Here is an 8,091-nt window from a genome sequence, read left to right on the forward strand (position 1 = left end):
CTACATATGTAGATTCTCGAACCTCTCCTGGAGTCATGGAGTCTAAGGTAAGGGAAAACTGAGATTAATTCTCAATTATATCTCATATTGAGATACCTCTCTATCAGACCACACTGAACCTCTGCCAACATCCATCAAAAATGCAGCTGTGCATGCTTGAGCTACTACATCTTTGAAAAAATACCATTTTTTAACTGACAATTCTGTATTCTTTCAAAACAGATTCACATACAATTTAATCCTAGAGCAAATTAAGATATGCCATATTCCTAGTTTCTTTTAATTTTGCTTTCACACATTTTACCATTTTCTGAAAGTCAAGCATCTCTAAACCCAGACAAGTACTAGTAGACTTATGACAGAGGTACCTCTTCACGTGCATTGGATTGTGCTTTTAAAATATTTCACATTAATGCACATTTTCCACACTTCCCACAACTTTCTTCTGGTCTCTTTCCACTATCTAACATCCCTTTGAAATGTAAGTGCTCAAACCAAATGCATTATTTGAATAACATTTTCATCAGTTCTATTAACAGTGGCAACATCCATTCCAGTTGTATTTGATTGTCCTCTGGTTTTGCTTCAGAGTATTAGTTAGCAAAAGATTTGTTCTGGGAGCTCATGTTCAGCTGATTATGTACTATAATTCCATATCCTCTTCAGCATTGCCTCATTCCAGTCATATTCACTCAGATTCCAGGTGTGAATTGGAAACTTTATCTTGAATGTGCTACCTTCAATTTCACTGTCTTCAGAGAAGCATTGTTACAAGTTAGGAGATCTTATAAAGCAATTCAAAGGAGTTTATTTCAGTGACCCTCCCTTATCTTTATTTACAACAGCAAAGTAGTAAGTTAGTATTTCTGTCTAGGTCATTCCTCATAGCACCAGGCCAAGACACCACCCAAAAAGAAAATCTTATGACAAATCTTCACTTACAATTACTTCTCTTGAGAACTGTCAGCTGAATCAGTTATTATGAACTATGCAGAATCTGTGTTCTACATCGTATTTATGAGAATAACACACCTCAGCTGGAAGCTGTTATGTCATTTCCTTTATCAGCCAAACAAATTCAAATGTGTTAAATTATTTTCATAAAATTGTGTTGACTGCTATTTTATTGGCATTTAACGACTGTATACCAGGTCAGCACTTGTATGATTCTGCCCTATAACCCTGTTAAACTGGCTATACAAGGCCAACTTGTGTTATTACTCTTTTTAAAATACATGTTCAGGGTAAGCCTTTTTTTAGTACTCTGGAACTCCCCCAGCACTCCATTGTCATTCCAGCAGCTGGCATTATGAGCAACAGAACTAATGAAGACACTGAATCCTTTGGATTTGGATCTTTTAGCCCTTAAAAAAACTTAATTACCAATACTACAATTTATTCTCCATTTGCCCTACAAAAATCCCATCTAGCAATCTGGAACTATGTACATGCAAAGTGGATGGCTGATATATACATACTGATTATTGCTAACAATAATACGTCTGAGTTGTTTGCTTGCTGTTCCTTTGCTGAAGAAACAAAATTAGGTTTATTTCCTCAAGGACATATCAATTGCCACAAAACTTAAAAGACTGAAACACCTTTCTCCAAATTAGATTGCCAAAAAGGACAGAGAATGACAGTCAGATGAAGAAATAACATATATGTTGTTCAGAACATCAAAATCAACTCATATTCATCTTTGGAAATTCTAAGTCTGTTCTATTAATGCCGTTCAGTTAAAAATGTTCGAACAGTGGTGTAACATAGTTGCACTGCAGGTATTGCCAGGTAGCCAGATAGGGGTGATAAAAGGATCAGAAGTGCTGTCAGGCTTCTCTCGGAAGTTTTGCCCTACCTGTTCTACAGCTGCTGGCATGCTGGCCAGAAGCAGGTGCTCTGCTAGCCAAAGACTGGGGTGTTGGGAGAGTATCCAACCACGGTGTCAGACACAAATTGTTTACGCTTCTTTTCATAACACAAAATATTTCCTACATACTTATTTTCTGGCTGCTGTTAGACACAGTGAAGGCTAGCAAAGGGAGAAAGGAGCCTTACTGGCATTGCCTGGCTGGCATTTGTGCCCCCACAAATTGATGCTCTGTATCTCCAGGGTCATAGAATCGTTTTGGGTTGTGTTTTTTTAAAGGTCATCTAGTCAACTCCCCTGCAGTAAACAGGGACATCTTCAACTAGATCAGGCTGCTCACAGTCCTGTTCAACCTGATTTGGAATGTGCCAGGCATGGGGCTTCTAACACTGCTGTGGGTAATCTGTTCCAGAGTTTCACCACTCTCGGGGTAAAACATTTCTTCCTTCTATCTAGCGTAAATCTTCCCTCTTTTGTTTAGAACCATCACTTCTTGGCCTGTGGCAAAAGGCCCTGCTAATAAGGTTGTCCCCATCTTTTTATAGCCCCCCTTTAAGTACTAAAGTTCTCTCCAGAGCTTTTAACCTCTCCAGGGTGAACAACCCCAACTCACTTACCCTGTTCTTACAGCAGAGGTGCTCCAACCCCCTGATCATTTTTGTGGCCCTCCTCTGGACCCGTTCCCTCAGGTTCATGTCCTTCCTGTATTGAGGGCTCCAGACCAGGATGCAGTACCCCAGGTGAGGTCTCACCAGAGCAGAGTAAAGCTGGAGAATCACCTCTCTCGATCTGCTGGCCCCGCTTCTTTTAATGCAGACGCTGACAGGAACCTTTGGCTGCCTTTCAGAAGAAGAAATGTAACTTTTCTCTCCCGATGAGCCCTTATCCCAGACGCCTGGTACTCCATCCCTGGACGCAGCAGCTCCGTCTCCTCCTCCTTCTCCGCCCCGGCCGCTTCCCGTCCCGCGACCTGCCGCTCCACAACACGAGTTACGGAGGAAAGTAAACATGAGGGAAATCGCCCGGAGCGCGGCGAAGCTGGGGGTGTGTGTGTGGCGGGCGGGGGCTGGGCCGCTTCTCGCCGAGGGGGAGTCCTGCGCGTCGGCTCACGCCCAGCGTCCCGGGGCCGCGGTCCTCGTTTCGGCCACAGCCACCCCATGGTGAGGGGCCGCGTACAGGGAGCATTCTGCATGTGGCCAGGGGCGGCGGGAGGAGCGGGGCGCGGAGCGATGGAGGGAAGGCGAGGGCAACGCCTGCCCCGGAGCCGCGCTGGCAGGCCGGGCTGCGGCGGCTGCTGGGCCGCCACCGAGGACAGCCTCCCCGCCTTCGCTTTCGCTTTCCGCGCCGGGCAGGCCAGAAGAGGGCCAGGCCGGTGCCTGGAGGACCTCCGGCGTGCCCTAGATGGCTTCCTGAGGACGTGGCCGGCCGGTAGGAGCTACAGCGCGGCCTGTGGCAGAGAGCGGAGTGCCGGGTGCCCCCCGCTTCCCAATCCCCAGTTTCTGTCCCTCAGCGAGGGCCGAGGCGGGCAGCAGAGCTGCGGCGGCTCACCGCGGCCTTGCGAGCCGGGCCTTGCTGCTGGCAGGCTGACGCCCCTTGGCCGCCCCAGGTGCAAGGGGGCTGGCTTGCACGGCGGGGGGAGCTCGTCCCGCGCCCCCGCCGCGGCACGAGGGAAGGTGGTTTCCCGCCCCGCAGTGGGCTCGTACCCAGGGTCGGTCAGCGCGGCGGGGTGGGGGGAGTGTCCCAGGAGCAGCTGGGCAGGAGCGCCTTCGCGGGGGTGTGGGTCAGGTCGTGGGGGGAGGGAGACGCTGACGGAACCAAAACTTGTGGTGCCGGGTTGGATTATTTATCTATTAATTTATTAATTTTAAAATAGCAAAAGTACTGTGTGTCATACTGTTTAGTCTGGCATTCCCCCAGCTTTTAAAAGGCTAAGTCAGGAAAAGTAAACTACTACAGTCTACTTGATGTCTTGACACAGAACTTAAAAGTTCTTTTTATTCTTCTTTGTGCACCCCTTAAATCTCAGAAATGAGGTAGGCCTCCAAAACTTGTTGGTTGCAGGGATGAAACTACAGGCATAGTTCAGTAATGCAGAAGATTCAATATTAGGGCTGTGATTGCAGGTTGGACTGCATTGCAGCCACTTTTTTTATTGCAGGTGTCGGTCAACTGCAGACTTGCTCCACTGGTTCAGCTTTGTTCAAAAAATGTTGACGTGTGAGTCATTAGTTATTTTCTGTCCTTCTGCAGGTGGCTTAAACAGGTAAAACAAACACAAAATGCGTGTCACTTGCTCTAGTTTCTCAAAATGCCATAGTGCACCCTTGCCTTGTTTGGGTCAGGTTGCCTTGCTGGGTGATCCACAAGTGCACAGATCTGCTGGGAAGCATAGCCTGTTACGTACAGCTGCTAATTCTGGTTGTTTTGTGGGCTTTATCCCACTGTGTAGTTTCTTGTCACATTGCAGACTTGCTGGGGCTGGTGAAAATGCCTCATTTCTGCCTCACAAAGCTATTTGTCCTTGGTCCCTTTTAAAGCCAAAGGAGAAAGATGTGATTTAGATCAAAAGTGCCGTTTGGTTGTAGGAGTAGGAGTGTGTTCCTCACTATCTACAGACCTCAACCAAGTGGACGATAAATATGTCACTGAAATTTTGGGACCAGTTCTGCTCTAAGAAGTGTTTTAGGTCACCATACAGAGAAAGTCATTGTTTCTCCTAGTATCCATATTCTAATTTATTTTATTTACAATGAGAAAAGGACCTTGCAGTGCCTAAAGACAAGATGTCTGTGGTGGAATTACTTTTTCAAATAGCAGTGGCCGTCTAAAGTGTCATAAGTGAATTAAAATCAGATATGCGTTACATTGCATTTCCTTAGGCAAGAAGAACTCTTCAGGTTTATTCAGCATTTTTCCTACTGCATTTGAGTGGGGAACACTAAGCAGTTTAACAGAAGTTCATGAGTGTTACATTTGATATGTATGAACAGCATTTACTGAAATTTATAGTAACAAGATACAAGTATGTTGCCATACATAGGAAAAATTTTACTTCTGAATGACTTTCAACTGTGTGACTCTGCTTTGTATGCACCACCACATAGCAAGTGGGGATTTCAACAACGAAATAAGATAGCATATGCTGGTTGAACCTTCAAAAGACGAAAGAGCAAGTGATCTGGTTTAAAAAAAAATGCTTGCTTTAGATACGTGTTTATTTGGTAAAGCAAAGATCAAACAAGTGGAACTCCTCAGGTTCTTTTGCTCTGTTGCTTACTAACAAGAGCATGTGTACTAATTATGGAAGGTGTGCTTACATAATTTTAAGGACATGGAGTGAACAAACTAGATAAGGGATTTTTACCTGCCTAGGATAGTAAGAAACAGATGAGTTTCATATTAAGTGCAGATATTGAGGCAATCGTATTCATTTATGCTGATTTTATTTCAGAGTTACAGTTTTCAGTTTGGGGGCAATCTCCACAAAATGTAAATATTAAGAAGGAAGATATATGTGTAATTTTTGTCACCACCTAGTAATCTGGTAATGCTGCTAGTGTGCTTTAGATGTATCTGCCTTTTCACTAACACAGTTGACTGAAAATTATTTTGTATCTGTGTCATCATCACATCTGGGTAAGTGTTATTTCTGTCACTGAAATATAATTAAATTTTGGTGCACGAATTTTGAATGTTAAGTTGAAAATATTTTACTTAGAAGATAGCCTCTAACAGGTCCATAGCATGAACATTCTGTAATTGTTTATCTATCTTGCACAGTGAATATAATAAAGGACAGTTAATGACAAGTGGTTTTATCTAAGTTTTTCAATTACTGATTTAATGATATGGTATTCTCTTGGGCTTTTTTTCTCAAATTTGAATTTATTTTAGAGGGGAGATCTTACTGCTGTGTGTGGGAACTATAAAGCCGGGCTTCTAGAAGATACATGACAGTGGGATGAAAGGCAATGGATGCAACCCAGTTTTGGCACAAGGAAGGTTGTCCTGGTTTGTTTTTAACCTGGAGAATGGTCAGACACTGAAGGAGGTGTCCAGTGAATATGTGGAGAGCCCACTCATGGATGTGTTAGAATTTGATTGGATACAGGCCTGTGCAACCACATCAAATTCCACTTTTGCTAGATGGTGTATGAAAATCTCTCCCGACCTAAACTGCCCTGTTGTTCTGTGATTACTCAAATGCCAGGCATTGCAACTTTGGAAATTGATTGTTAAAGTTATGTGTAGGAAAACACAAACCAAATAAAGTGTGCAAGAAACCTTAGATCTCCTTGAAAGTGCATCTGGAACAAACATTGTCATCACAAAACTTGTGGACACTGTCACGAAAGCTAGTGTACTGTCTGGGAATTTTAAAGAGGAAAATTACCATCCAGAGTCCTGCATGCAGTCAAATCTTTGATTTTAAAACTGTTGCTTATTCAGTTTACCTACTCAAGGCATATGGCCATTGGCCATATTTACTCAGCCTTTTATAAGCAGAGTTGTAAGTCATCTAAAGTGTCAGTTTTGATGTAACCAGTCTCTAGACGTCATTAAAGGCTAAGAACAAAATTACAATGGGTTTAGCTTAGCCTCTGCTGTATTTGTTCCAAGACAGAATGGGCTGTGGGTTTCTGTGATTTCATGTTGTGTGATAAGATTCAAGATGATTCAGTATTAAAGTATGACAAGTCGTCTAAATATCTTTAAGGAACCAATTTTTTTATTAATTCTAGCTCATGAACTCGTGGATCAGTATATAAGCTGTCAGGAAATAAAATCTATGCTCAAAGAGGAAGTACAGGCATTTGGAATATGATTCTTTTTATCTTTTGCTTAGTGCAAAAACAACAACAACAAAAGCAAAAAACTCAAACAAAAAATCTGTTCTAGACTGAAAATGGAGTTCAGAAGTGTTAGGGACTGTAGTGACCAAGGTGTAATAAATAGAAGAAATAATGTATGTTTTGTCATCTTGTATTTAAGCTATTGTTTTTAGAATGATGGAAGTACTAAATCAGCACAAAAATATTAAAATTGTTTTTACATCTTGAAAACTGCATGGCCACCTACTGCATGCTTATTTGAAGATTTGGGCAAAGAACTATTAATAGTAGATGCCTTGGGTTAGAAAGGGATTTGTAAGACTGCTTGGTAGTGTACCTTGATAATTTGAAGTGGGGATGATTGAGCAATGACTACAAAGTGGCAATGATTGCACAGTCAGTTGATGAAATAATTTTCTTCTGAGGTTCTGAAAAAGGAAAAGGTGTATTAGTGAAACCTTAAAGATTGACTTCCCCTATCTTGATCTATTGTTAGTAAATACTCAGTTTTCCACAATTTCCAGTTTCTTTGTTGGGTGTGATAGATAAAGGAGGATCTCCTGTTAGTATTGTGTTCTTCATAGGAGCACAACATTATTTTATTAGAATCTGTATTGGAAAAAGTGAGTTATCAGGGACTGTTTTCCTCTAGAAACTCAGCTTCCATTTACCAGAAGCACTTTCAGCTTTTGCACCAACTTTCTTTGAAGGTGAGGGAGATCTGTACATATCCTTTCTGAAGCCTACAATTGAGGGCTGTGACTGAACTTTTGAGTGGTTTGGTTGAAGACCCAGTGCTGTCAGGTCGTGTCTGCCTTCAAGTTCCCTCTGCCTGCAGGAATCACAAGTCTCACAAAAACCTCAACACTCTCCCTCTGCACTTTCACACTATGGTTAGATGTGAAAAGAATAATATCTAATGTCAACGTGAATAATGTGTTTGGGTGTGTGAAAAATAGGAAAATTTTGTAACCTGTTGCATTCTGCTGTGCGTCATCTGTATCAGAAGGATTATGCTAATTTATTTAAATTAATTTGGTTACTAGAAGAGGAAAATCAAGGAAAGCCTTCTGACGCAGTTGCTGTTGTAGTACAGGTACTTTTCTCTCATCAGGCTGGCATAGGTCTTTTTACTGACCCTTGTGACTAAATTTTCTCATATGTATCTTCAATTCAATTTTAAAACAGGAGTATCCAGGGAAAAATCATTTAAATAACCTGAATTTATACAGTATTAAAACTATCAAATTATATGGAGGAATAACAACATGCACCAGTACAGGTTAGGAGCTGCCCTGGTGGAAAGCAGCTCCACAGAGAAAGACTTTGGAGTGCTGGTGGACAGCAAGTTCTCCATGGAACAACAATGTGCCCTTGTGGCCAAGAGAG

Source organism: Indicator indicator, chromosome 6 (genome assembly GCF_027791375.1).
Source record: "Indicator indicator isolate 239-I01 chromosome 6, UM_Iind_1.1, whole genome shotgun sequence".
Lineage (NCBI taxonomy): Eukaryota > Metazoa > Chordata > Aves > Piciformes > Indicatoridae > Indicator > Indicator indicator.